General features: G+C 48.5%; 1 protein-coding gene across 3 annotated transcripts in view; it reads left to right on the top strand.

Annotated features, from left to right (window-relative positions):
• The first annotated feature begins 1,571 nt into the window (after window positions 1-1,571).
• The window catches only part of PHC2 (polyhomeotic homolog 2), a 317,874-nt gene continuing 305,059 nt past the window's right edge, over window positions 1,572-14,386 (top strand). For all 3 annotated transcript variants that reach the window (XM_068241613.1, XM_068241609.1, XM_068241610.1), the window contains exon 1: window positions 1,572-1,748. The gene's annotated coding sequence lies outside the window, so the exon portion shown is untranslated. The remainder of the gene's footprint in view (window positions 1,749-14,386) is intronic.

Here is a 14,386-nt window from a genome sequence, read left to right as displayed (position 1 = left end):
ACTAGAATCTACCGATCGCTACCAACCTGCCACTAGAATCTACCGATCACTACCAGCCGGCCACTAGAATCCGATGATCACTACCAGCCTGCCACTAGAATTTACCGATCGCTACCAGCCTGCCACTAGAATCTACCGATCGCTACCAGCCTGCCACTAGATTCTACCGATTGCTACCAGCCTGCCACTAGAATCTACCTATCGCTACCAGTCTGCCACTAGAATCTACCGATCACGACCTGCCTGCCACTAGAAACTACCGATCGCTACCAGCCTGCCACTAGAATCTACTGATCACGAGCATCCTGCCATTGTAATCTACCAATCACTACCAGCCTACCACTATAATCTATCAATCACTACCAGCATGCCACAAGAATCGACTCGTCAGGACCAGCCTGCCACTAGAATCTACTGATCACCACCAGCCTAGCACTAGAATCGACCTACCACTACCAGCATGCCACAAGAATCAGCCGATCACTACCAGCCTGCCACTAGAATTAGCCCATCACTAACAGCCTGCCATTAATAGAGACTGATCACTAGCAGCCTGAACTAGAATCGACCAATCACTAGCAGCCTATATTGGGGGAAGGGCGGTGTACACACTAGTGATGGTCAAGTAGATGCAAATAACTTTGAGTTGATGTGAATTTATGCACATTTTTATGAAAATGTATGTAGCCTGTGAATGAACCAATCAAACCTTGCCGAGGTTAAATTTGATTGGTTCATTTTCAAGCTGCATAAATTTGCATCAACTCAAAGTTATTTGCATCTACTTGACCATCACTAGACAGGGTTCTCGCTGATGTATTGGGCCAGGCGACGTACACAGACGAGATGCTCACTGACAGATCGCATACCTCTCAACTTTGTGAGATGCGAAAGAGGGACACTTAAGCCACGCCCCTGCAACAACCCTAATCACGCCCCGTCATGCATGCCATAAAGATTTCATAAGAAAAATATGTTGTTTTATAATTCAAACCACACTGGCCCTCCTGGTTCATTTTCCTTCATATTAACATTTTAAAATTAGTAATATAGCAATTTAAAGGATGGGAATAAAGTTTAGAGTCAATCAAACACATTTTTAGTAGAGAAACATATATATTTACATAGAAAGAGGGACAAAGTCCTGAAAGAGGGACAAATGAGGAGGAAAGAGGGACAGAGGGACTGTCCCTCCAAAAGAGTGACAGTTGGGAGCTATGAGATCGGGGAAGGGGCAGCGTGTAGACATATTGACCAGGAGGCGGTCCTTAATGTAAAGCATGGGAAGAGCTTTGGGATACATTAATATTCTTGGCTGTACAGAAGGGTAGTCAGTGAGAAGATAATTACAGATTGCATGTTAATATTATGCAAATTGTATGCAAGGCAGGAATATTAGCATATCCCCGCCCATCACCAGATAACTACTAGGGCTTCTGTACTCCCTTCACACTTACAGAAGCCCCTCCTCGGATATCACAGCCTGCGTCAGTTGATGACGTCATACAAAGGCCAGACTCCGCAGCATAACGTAATTAATGAGCCTCCCCTTCCACCACGCTGAGGGCGCAGCTGAGGAGGAGGAGCCTGTGAACATAAACCCGCCCCTCCCCAGCACATTCCGCCTCCGCATTATCAGCAGACTCCGCCTACAGCTCCTGACAGGAAAGAGCGGGAAGCAAAGCGACACGCGGACTCCGCCCATACAGAGCTCCGCATGTCCAATCTAACATCACCACGGCCATTAGGTATGGTTTCATTTTATGTTTGTGACGGAAACGGCCCCTCCCCCACATAACTGCCCCTCCACTCATACTACTGCCCCCTCCCCCACATAAATGCCTCTCCAGTCATACTATTGCACCCTCCACCCCATTACTGCCGCTCATTTCATACTACTGCCACTCCCCTACACTATTGCCCCTCACCCCACATTACTGCCTCTCCAGTTATACTGCTGCGACTCTGTCATAGTACTGCCCCTCCAGTCTTACTACGGCCCTTCCTTCATGTAACTGCTGCAGCCTCTTCCCTAGTCACTTCCCTATACATCTGCATCACCCCTCCATACTTCTGTCCCTTACTCATACTATAGCACCTTCCCTACATCCACCCCTTCCATACTGTCCCTTACCCAAACTATAGCCTCTTCCCTATACATCTACCCCCTCCTCCATAGTTCTGCCCCTTACCCATACTATAGCCTCTTCCCTATACATCTACCCCCTCCTCCATACTTCTGCCCCTTACCCATACTATAGCCTCTTCCCTATACATCTACCCCCTCCCTCCATACTTCTGCCCCTTACCCAAACTATAGCCTCTTCCCTATACATCTACCCCCTCCTCCATAGTTCTGCCCCTTACCCATACTATAGCCTCTTCCCTATACATCTACCCCCTCCTCCATACTTCTGCCCCTTACCCATACTATAGTCACTTCCCTATACATCTACCCCCTCCTCCATACTTCTGCCCCTTACCCATACTATACCCTCTTCCCTATACATCTACCCCCTCCTCCATACTTCTGCCCCTTACCCATACTATAGCCTCTTCCCTATACATCTACCCCCTCCTCCATACTTCTGCCCCTTACCCATACTATAGCCTCTTCCCTATACATCTACCCCCTCCCTCCATACTTCTGCCCCTTACCCATACTATAGCCTCTTCCCTATACATCTACCCCCTCCTCCATACTTCTGCCCCTTACCCATACTATAGCCTCTTCCCTATACATCTACCCCCTCCTCCATACTTCTGCCCCTTACCCATACTATAGCCTCTTCCCTATACATCTACCCCCTCCTCCATAGTTCTGCCCCTTACCCATACTATAGCCTCTTCCCTATACATCTACCCCCTCCTCCATACTTCTGCCCCTTACCCATACTATAGTCACTTCCCTATACATCTGCATCACCCCTCCATACTTCTGTCCCTTACTCATACTATAGCACCTTCCCTACATCCACCCCTTCCATACTGTCCCTTACCCAAACTATAGCCTCTTCCCTATACATCTACCCCCTCCTCCATAGTTCTGCCCCTTACCCATACTATAGCCTCTTCCCTATACATCTACCCCCTCCTCCATACTTCTGCCCCTTACCCATACTATAGTCACTTCCCTATACATCTACCCCCTCCTCCATACTTCTGCCCCTTACCCATACTATACCCTCTTCCCTATACATCTACCCCCTCCTCCATACTTCTGCCCCTTACCCATACTATAGCCTCTTCCCTATACATCTACCCCCTCCTCCATACTTCTGCCCCTTACCCATACTATAGCCTCTTCCCTATACATCTACCCCTCCCTCCATACTTCTGTCCCTTAGCTATACGATAGCCTTTTCCCTATACATCTACCCCCTCCTCCATAGTTCTGCCCCTTACCTATACTATAGCCTCTTCCCTATACATCTACCCCTCCCTCCATACTTCTGTCCCTTAGCTATACGATAGCCTTTTCCCTATACATCTACCACCTCCTCCATACTTCTGCCCCTTACCCATACTATAGCCTCTTCCCTATACATCTACCCCTCCCTCCATACTTCTGTCCCTTAGCTATACGATAGCCTTTTCCCTATACATCTACCCCCTCCTCCATAGTTCTGCCCCTTACCTATACTATAGCCTCTTCCCTATACATCTACCCCTCCCTCCATACTTCTGTCCCTTAGCTATACGATAGCCTCTTCCCTATACATCTACCACCTCCTCCATACTTCTGCCCCTTACCCATACTATAGCCTCTTCCCTATACATCTACCCCTCCCTCCATACTTCTGTCCCTTAGCTATACGATAGCCTTTTCCCTATACATCTACCCCCCTCCCTCCATACTTCTGTTCCTTACCCATACTATAGCCTCTTCCCTATACATCTACCCCCTCCTCCATACTTCTGCCCCTTACCCATACTATAGCCTCTTCCCTATACATCTACCCCCTCCTCCATAGTTCTGCCCCTTACCCATACTATAGCCTCTTCCCTATACATCTACCCCCTCCTCCATACTTCTGCCCCTTACCCATACTATAGCCTCTTCCCTATACATCTACCCCCTCCTCCATAGTTCTGCCCCTTACCCATACTATAGCCTCTTCCCTATACATCTACCCCCTCCTCCATACTTCTGCCCCTTACCCATACTATAGTCACTTCCCTATACATCTGCATCACCTCTCCATACTTCTGCCCCTTACCCATACTATAGCCTCTTCCCTATACATTACCCCCCCTCCCTCCATACTTCTGCCCCTTACCCATACTATAGCATCTTCCCTATACATCTACCCCCTCCTCCATACTTCTGCCCCTTACCCATACTATAGCATCTTCCCTATACATCTACCCCTCCTCCATACTTCTGCCCCTTACCCATACTATAGCCTCTTCCCTATACATCTACCCCCCCCCCTCCATACTTCTGTCCCTTACCCATACTATAGCCTCTTCCCTATATATCTACCCCCCTCCCTCCATACTTCTGCCCCTTACCCATACTATAGCATCTTCCCTATACATCTACCCCTCCTCCATACTTCTGCCCCTTACCCATACTATAGCCTCTTCCCTATACATCTACCCCCCCTCCATACTTCTGTCCCTTACCCATACTATAGCATCTTCCCTATACATCTACCCCCTCCTCCATACTTCTGCCCCTTACCCATACTATAGCATCTTCCCTATACATCTACCCCTCCTCCATACTTCTGCCCCTTACCCATACTATAGCATCTTCCCTATACATCTACCCCCTCCTCCATACTTCTGTCCCTTACCCACACTATAGCCTCTTACCTATACATCTGCATCACCTCTCCATACTTCTGCCCCTTACCCATACTATAGTCACTTCCCTATACATCTGCATCACCTCTCCATTCTTCTGCCCCTTACCCATACTATAGCCTCTTCCCTATACATCTACCCCTCCTCCATACTTCTGCCCCTTACCCATACTATAGCCTCTTCCCTATACATCTACCCCCCCTCCATACTTCTGTCCCTTACCCATACTATAGCCTCTTCCCTATATATCTACCCCCCTCCCTCCATACTTCTGCCCCTTACCCATACTATAGCATCTTCCCTATACATCTACCCCTCCTCCATACTTCTGTCCTTAGCCATACGATAGCCTTTTCCCTATACATCTACCCCCTCCTCCATACTTCTGCCCCTTACCCATACTATAGCCTCTTCCCTATACATCTACTCCTCCTCCATACCTCTGTCCCTTAGCTATACGATAGCCTTTTCCCTATACATCTACCCCCCTCTCTCCATACTTCTGTTCCTTACCCATACTATTGCCCCTTCCATATACATCTACCCCCACTTCCATACTTCTGCCCCTTACCCATACTACAATTCCTTCCCTATACATATACCCCCTGTAGTTTTGCCCCTTATCAATACTATGGCCCCTTTCCTATACATCCGGCACCCCTTCCATACTTCTGCCCCTTACCCTTTCATAATTCTTCCCTTCTGCCACCATACTATAACCCCTTCCTTATATTTATCTAAGTATACTTTTTATGTGTCTCAGTATATAAGCCCCCTAGATATCTGTCAAATATAGCAAGTATGTAGTTTTGTTGCATCTGCACACGCTTTGGGTGAGTATCCTCAGATATTAAAGAGAAGCTGTACTGAAAATAATGTTATGAAGAAAATTGCTTATTTTCTAATTTTTTTTATAATGTTCATAGGAATTATTTAAGCCGTGTTTTCCCATTGTTTCTCCTCTGCAACCATCTCCAGTTACTCAGCTGTCCTGCTGATCTTTCTGGCTTCAGTAATGTCTGAATCACACCTTACACAAGCTTGTAAGTGTGGTTTGACTTAAGTGCTCCTGATCTGCATGCTGGTTCTGGGTCTGTGGATTAAAAAACTGAAGGCAGAACATCAGCAGCACAGGCGGCATTGTATGAAAGTGAATAAATATGGTGGCCTCCATATCCCTCTCTTTGCTGAGTGATTTTATATTGTACTGTATGGTGCTATTCAGCCTGTAGATGGCGACAAAGTATTTGTTATGTGAGTGATGGGCTTGGTGATCTATCGCTGGGTCTGGAGATGTGAAAAACATAAGTCTGGTGACTGGATGATGATAGCAGCATTCTCTGTGTTTATCTCATCTCTCTTAATACAAATAACTAACACAGAATTGCTGATACCTTGCATCTGTATCTGCAGTATTTCTTCATTAACATTATCTAAAACATATTCTGTTTACTTTACAAGTTCTTAAACTAGATACTGAGAACTGACAAACAAATAATTCCAAAACAGAATGTGTGTCCCTAGATTTACTGTCAGGAGTGGTACTGCACCTTGCTTCATCTGCAGGGGGAATCTAGTATCTATTGTTCATGAATTTCCACTGCTAGGGGGCAGGCTAGGGTGAGGTGTCAGGATCTTGGCACTGCGAAGCCTAGGATCAGGTTTCTAGAAAGGGATAGTATTGAGTTTGTGGTTAGGGTGAGACGTCAGGAACAGGTTATTGATAAGGGTGAGGTTGGAGTGAGATGTCAGTCAGGTTAATGTTAAGGGAAATCAAACCAAGACCGCCCATTCGCTCAAACTGCTTTCAAAATTCACCAGGGAGTAAACCAGCCTGCACCTGGACCTAAACAGTGCCAAAGTACACAATCGTGAAGGAATTTACCAGGTCTCAATCTGGATTTTTGGCAAAAGTACACAATTGTGAAGAATTGACCAGGTCTCAACCTGGATTTTGGCAATTATAGCTCAATTCAGTGCATGAGAAAGTAGCCAGGTGGGGCCCAACAGGAGAGTGCAGGGTCAGCACAACTCTGGTTACAGCATAGAATGAGGATGAGCTGATGATGGCCGGGTGCTCATCAAAATTAGCCGGGTGGAGCACCCAGCTAAAAGAGCCTGTGGAGAACACTGCAGTTTATTGTATCATTGCCACAGTAAAGCACACGCAATGTTTTGGTATGTAGACCTTTGTGCCAAAATGTTGTGCGTGCTTTATTGTGGTTATGATACAATAAAGTGGGCTATAATTGCCAAAATCCAGGTCGAGACCAGGTAAATTCCTTCATGGTTAATGTTAGGGGCTCTGGTTGGGGTGAGATGATAGAATGGGGTTAATGTTAGAGAGTGCGTCCCTTTGGACTGCACGGCTTTCCATTAGGCCCGGTTCACATAAGCGTTTTTTTCCGGATCGGAACCGGAACGTATACTGTACAAATGGAACGGATGTGAAAGGATCCAATGTTAACCTATGGATCCATTCACATGCGTCCGTTGGTACGGATACGTCCCGTATGTACCGGTCCCTGGATCTAAAAATTGCTGCAGGCCCTAATTTTCCGGACCGTTCTGCCCAGCGGAACAGATCAGGACAAAGAATGCTGCAGCATTGGGGCAATGGGAAACGGAACGTTTCTTTACACTAGTAAAGAAACGGACTATTCGATGGGGGCATTGGCCGACGCAAATCCTGAGCGACGGGAGGGTGCAGCAGCCGGGAGGGTGGGTGGGTGAGGGAGGGTTTATACTTACCTAATCTTCTGTAGCACCCGGCGGTAGATGCTTCCGTCTTCTTGACGCAATCAGTCATTGATCAGATCTGTTTTCACTATGTGAACCGGGCCGCGGACAGAGCCATCTGGATCTGGTGAAGCGGAGACCGGATCCGCTCACCGGATCCTTTTTGCTCGAAACACCAATGTAAACCGAGCCCAAATGATTAAACTTAAAAAAAAAAACCTATAGGGAAAAAAAGTGAGAAAAAAGTACCCTAAATGGGTACTCGCCTTGGGAGAGGTAAGCCTCTGCATCCTCCAGAGGCTTCCCCATCCTCCACCGGGCCTATCCAGCGCTGTCCCCTCTGCAAAATTGTTGACAAGGGCTTGTCGACAGCTCTCACACGTGCAGTAGCACAGACCTGCTCGGGCTTTGACGGTAAAGGCTGAGCCCAATCGGGGCCGTGCTAAAGCGCATGCATGAGCCATATGTATCTGCACACTAGTATACACCTGATCGAGCTTGGCTATTTCCACTGAAGCCCAAGCAGGTCTGTGCCACTGCTCAGACGCAGTGCGGCTGTGCTTCGCGGGTCCGTGCTCTGGAGTGGCTTAGTGGAGGATCCAGGTCTTAACCCTGAGATAAATATCTTATTTGTATTTACCTTAACCTCACAGGTTTACTTTAAATTTGAATTGCGCCTTCAATGCTGTACAAATACAATGATATACGAGTATATGTGCTAGACCGGAAAAGAAAGCTTATGCAACAAGACAACAACCCTAAACTTACAGGTTCATTTATTTAACAAAAACTTAGACGAAAGGGAATTCTTTGGAATTGTCACATCCAAGTCATTACATTATCGTTTTAATTGGTACGCTTGCTACTCCCTTGCAAAGTCTGCTGTACAATCGGTGACTGCAATCCTTTTCTGCACGTTTTAATTGGTACGCTTGCTGCGTACATTGCTACTAAGATTGTTTAATATAAATTTAAGTAGTTCAACAGTGTTAGTAAATTCCCATATTACATTTGTGAATCCTTTGTGTTCCGGCCCATAGTGTTGTCCGGATCATGAACGATTCGGACCTTTGATCCGAATCTATTTTGTGAGTCGAATCATCCGAATCATCAAAATGAGTGATTCGGATCGCAAAGGGGGCGGGGCCAGGAGCGGGCAACGGGGTCCTGGAAGTAGAGCTGAGATGGATCGCTCTGTTGGAGGAGAGCCAGCCTTGCAGGGACAGGTAGATGAGAGAGGGGACATCGGTGCCACTGCCAGATATGTGTAGAGCACACATACTGGCTGAAATGTGCTGCTCATTATAGGCTGTCTGTTCCAGTTGTGCTCAGTGAACACATTGGAAACTTTTGGCACAGCTCAGTAACGTTACAGGCAGCATGCTGGTCTAGGATAGGGCAGGCACTGTGATTGCTGTGCAATATGATCCTCCTGCACTGCTCTAAACAGCTGCACTTTACTTCTGGGAATGCTTTGGGGAATGGGAGTTGTGAGTATACAGATGAACATATAGGTGAAATATATGTAAAGCATATGATTGCAGCATGTGGGTATTGTGTGCAAACAAACATTTCTGCTCTCTGCTCGTCCCTCCTCCCTTCTCCTCCCTTCTCTGTCCACTCCCTGCCCGTCTGTCCACCATCTCCCCTTCTCTGTGTGTCCACCCCCCTCCCCTTCTGTCCTGCTAGTCATTTCTCCCCCAAATGCTTCCCTTGTAAAATGATCTGAGATTCGGATCAAAGATCCGGGTCTTTTCAATGATCCGATTCAAATCATCCGGATTATTGAAAAGATCCGAATTTTGCATCTCTACCGGCCCAGTGAGCAGTAATTATTTATTGCAGCAGGCCTGGTTTTTGGTAGCCACTCCCATCCTCAGCTGAACTGTTTTCCTAATTTCTAATTGAGAATCACTTCCATTTCAGCCATGGCAGCTACCATACCTATTTAAGCTCTGGAGCTTGGTCACTCGTGGCCTAGGTCACTTGTGCCATTTAATTCCTAAGTGCCATTTATTACAAAGTGCTTTACAACTTACCAAGAATTCACCCAGGAATTCAAACAGGATTCATCAGCCACAGGACTCTGCTGGAAACAACTACTCTGCATCCACAACTGCCTCCAATGCTGTTGCTAAAAATGCCACTGCTGGACATATGTTGCACAGCCATGTGGACTCTGCTTCTTAAGGTTTGCTTGCACTAACTGCATACTCATTTAAACTGTTTAGTGGTTGGAAACTTCCTGGTTATAATCAGAGACCATTACCATGTTTACTGCACTTTTTCTTATGTTCTGCCTGCAAACATCTACAAGTTGCATTGCAATATGCATCCTCCCAGTGTACCACACTCCATATTCATTTCACCTGCTCTGCTTTCCTCACCTTACTCAGCTTCTCATGAATTGTTAGCTCTCCTGAAATCTCTCTCTCCCTCCAGCAGCTCAAAAACCTCACAAACATTTAAATCCCATTCACATTTGCTTACTCTCTCCCTCCTACTCTTACTTGCAGCTGGTGATATATCACCCAATCCTGGGCCACAGCCTGCTGCCCGACAAGCATCCCCTGCTGACCTGCTTCATACACTTCACAGCCCTCTGTCCACAAATAACCTCAACACCCATCCTCGCTCCAACCTTATTTCCATCCATCCCACCCACAAACACATACTCCCCCTACCCTGCGGTCTCTGGAATGCCAGATCAGTCCGCAACAAACTTACAGCAGTCCACGACCTCTTCCTCTCCAAATCCCTCACCATCCTCGCACTCACTGAGACATGGCTCACCCCCTCTGACTCTGCCGCAGAGGCTGCCCTCTCCTACGGGGGGCTTCACCTCAGTCACACCCCCAGACCAGACAACAGGACCGGGGGAGGGGTGGCTCTGCTCCTCTCCCCATTCTGCACCTTCCGTGTCCTCACCCCACCTACCTCTCTACAATTCACATCATTTGAGGCCCACACCATCCGCCTCTACCACCCCCTCCCTGCCATTGTTGCGGTCTTATACCGCCCTCTGGGCTCCACCCCACAATTTCTCGATGACCTTGCCTCCTGGCTCCCTCACATCCTCTCCTCTGACCTTCCCACCATCATCCTTGGGGATTTCAGTATTCCCATCGATGAAGCCCAGAGCTCCGCTGTGACCCGGCTACTCACCATTGCCAACTCACTTGGACTTGTACAACACGCCAACACCCCCACTCACACCGCAGGTCACACTCGACCTTATATTCACTAAATCCACCACCATTGCAGACCTTGACATCGCAACCTTTCCACCCACAGACCATCACCTTCTCACCTTCAACCTCCTCACGGAAGGCACCTCCAAATTACCAACCCACCCACCTGGTCGATGGCAGCGAGACCTACGCAAGCTCAACCCTAGTGTCCTTGCTGACCCCCCCCCCCATGCCCTCTCCTCCACTCTCCCCACCCTAACCTGTCCTAATCTTGCTGCAGCTCAGTATGGCTTAACTCTCTCATCAGCCCTAGAGAAACCTGCTCCACCAATATTTCGCTGCAACCGACCCCCTAACCCCCAGCCCTGGCGCACTACCCATACTCGCAACCTCCAGAGGAAAACACGCGCCACTGAACGGAAATGGAGAAAAACTAGACTTAACCAGGATTTCCTACAGTACAAGACCAACCTGCTGCAATTCCACACTGCCCTTGCTCATGCGAAGCAGGAATACTTTACCAAGCTCATCGGCGCACAAGCTTCCAACCCCCGGCGTCTTTTTGCCACTTTCAACTTCCTGCTTCCTCCCTCTCTGCCACAGATTTAGCCACCCACTTCACCAACAAAATTGTCTCCATCCGCCAGGAAATATCCAATCTCCAATCTTCACCTCCCACCCCCTCCCAACCAGCTCCTCCTCCACCCTATCCTCCCCTCACATCCTTCACTCCTACTACCACCGAGGAAGTCAACCACCTACTGCAGACTTCCCATACCACTACTTCCCCCCTTGACCCCATCCCTTCTGATTTACTCCAGCCTCACTTTACGGAATTGGCTCAGTCCTCACTACCCTGTTCAACCTCTCTCTATCCACAGGCACCTTCCCCTCAGACTTCAAGCAGGCCACTGTACTACCCCTGCTCAAGAAACCCTCCCTCGACCCCTCGCTACCCTCCAACTACCGTCCTATCTCCCTCCTCCCCTTTGCCTCAAAACTCCTTGAGCATCTGGTTCACAAACGCCTGACCCAGTACCTCAATGTCAACTCACTGCTAGACCCACTGCAATCTGGATTTCGGCCTGCCCACTCAACCGAAACTGCTCTCACCAAAGTGGTCAAAGACCGTGCCTTAGCTAAAGCTGAAGGTAAATACTCCATTCTCCTCCTCCTTGACCTGTCAGCAGCTTTTGACACAGTAGATCATCCCCTACTCCTCCAGTCCCTCCAGTCCTTGGGCATTCACGATCTCGCCCTGTACTGGCTTTCATCCTACCTCTCCAACCGCTCCTTCACTACCGCCTTCATTGAGTCCTCGTCCACCCCCAACCACCTCTCGGTGGGAGTCCCCCAAGGTTCGGTCCTTGGCCCCCTACTGTTCACCCTATACACATCCTCCATTAGCAAGGTTATCTCCTCCATGGGTTTTAAGTATCATCTGTATGCAGATGACACCCAGGTCTACCTCCACACCCCTGACATATCCAGCACTACCATGGACAAGGTCTCTGTAATGATCGGTGTAACAGAGAGGATCTGATTACCGGCGATCTGCAGTATCACCGAGAATGCAGATATATACCCGATTATAGATGATCTGCAGTATCACCGATAATCAGATATATCTCTAACCTCTGGACACCTGAGTAATATATGAGTGTTTGGTGCAACAGTAATACTTTGAGGAGAGCACCCGTACAGTGGGTGCAAGGCAGTAGGAGGTACTGCCCAGAGAACAGATTCCTTCCAATGGCCTGAGGCTCCCCAAAGGGCGGAGCCAAGCTGAGAGTAGGAAGGATCAGAGTGTGAGTGACACCAATGGTGAAGTGTCACTGACAGGTCTGTGAACTATCTGCCAACAGGGGAAATAGTTCTCGAGGTCGGACAGGCCAGGTCGGCAACAGACTGACAGATCAGGTACAGAGACAGAAGACAGAGTCAGAATCCTAAGACAGGCAGGGTTCGGCAACAGAGTATCAGATATAGCGATGTACAAAATCAGAGATCAAGAGAGTGGTCAGGAAAGCAGAAGGTCATAACAGATAAACAATGCAATTAGTACTTTAAGCTATCAAGAATCTGACTCAGTGTGGATTCCCAGCTCCAGCCGGTTCTGGCACACTGTCGGATCTAGCTAAGGTCTAAGAGCTAGCACATAAAGATTTCCCTAGATTGAGGTGTGAGGTCCTTGATCATCAACACCTGGGAACTAGTCTGAAGTATAACAGATTGATAACACAGTTCCCTCAACTTGGGTGTGAGTTCCTTGATCATCAACACCCTGGAACTAGTCTGAAGTATAACAGATAATTAACAACACAGATATTAGCAAAAAGGTCTGAGTGCTACCACGTAGTGATCGCAACGACAACCAGAGAATGACCAGCACCCAGTATATATACTCTAGCGCTCTCCAGCGCCTCCCCTAAGTGCTGGACCAATAGGAAGTGGTAGATTTGTCAGCTGACCGGCTTGGTCAGCTGACACCCTTCTGGCTGTCATAAAAGCTCTGCCTCTCAACGCGCGCGCGCGTCCTTCTGAACCTGTGTGGACTATCAGTCCCAGCCACACCAGATCTGTCTTGCAATGTATCCGCTGTGCAGGACGCGGAACCAGCCGCACCGCTATCAGAGCACGCAGCGGTTTTTCCGCGTTCCGCCATGCGGACAGATGTAGGCCTATGCGTGCAAACCACCGCGTTGGACGTGGAATCCGCCGCCTGGTTAACTGGGCATGCGGCGGTTTCTCCGTGCTCCGTCAGGCTAGTGGAAGCAGGCCCCTGCGCGCAAACTGCCATGTTGGACGCGGAATCAGCCGCCTTACTTTGCGTACTTGCGGCGGTTTTCCGCGTTTCCTCACAGTCTCCTCCTGCCTATCAGCCATCTCCTCCTGGATGTCCGCTAGGTTCCTGAAACTAAATCTAGACAAAACGGAATTTATGATCTTCCCACCACGGCCATGCACGAACCTCCCAGATGTGCATGTCACTGTTAACCACACTACCATTCGCCCTACCTCTCAAGCCCGCTGTCTGGGTGTCACCCTGGACTCCGCACTCTCCTTCACTTCCCACATCCAAAATCTCACAAAGTCCTGCAACTTCCACCTTCGTAACATCTGTAAGATTCGCCCTTTCCTGACCGCTGCCACCACCAAACTCCTCATCCATGCCCTCATAATTTCCTGCCTTGACTACTGCAATGCCCTGCTGTCTGGTCTCCCTATGACCCGAACAGCCCCACTGCAGTCCATCATGAATGCGGCAGCCAGAATTATCCACTGCTCCCATCGCTCCACCACGGCAGATCCCCTCCTAGAATCCCTCCACTGGCTTCCTATCCAGTCCAGAATCAGATTCAAGATACTGTGTCTGACCTACAAATCTGTCCACAAAACCTGTCCAACCTACATTTCCGATCTTACTCAGAGGTACACACCTAGCCGCTCACTCCGCTCTTCCAATGAACTTCGCCTAACCGTTCCCCGCATCACCCAGTCCCATGCACGCCTCCAGGACTTCTCAAGAGCTGCTCCAACACTATGGAACTCCCTACCTCCACCCATTAGGGCAGCCCCCTCCTTCAACATCTTCAAGAAAGCCCTCAAAACTCACCTTTTCACTCTGGCCTACTACCCCTCAC

This window comes from Hyperolius riggenbachi, chromosome 6 (genome assembly GCF_040937935.1).
Source record: "Hyperolius riggenbachi isolate aHypRig1 chromosome 6, aHypRig1.pri, whole genome shotgun sequence".
Taxonomy (NCBI): domain Eukaryota; kingdom Metazoa; phylum Chordata; class Amphibia; order Anura; family Hyperoliidae; genus Hyperolius; species Hyperolius riggenbachi.
The sequence above is the reverse complement of the archived record's forward strand: the minus strand, read 5'-3'. Positions and strand labels throughout refer to the sequence as shown.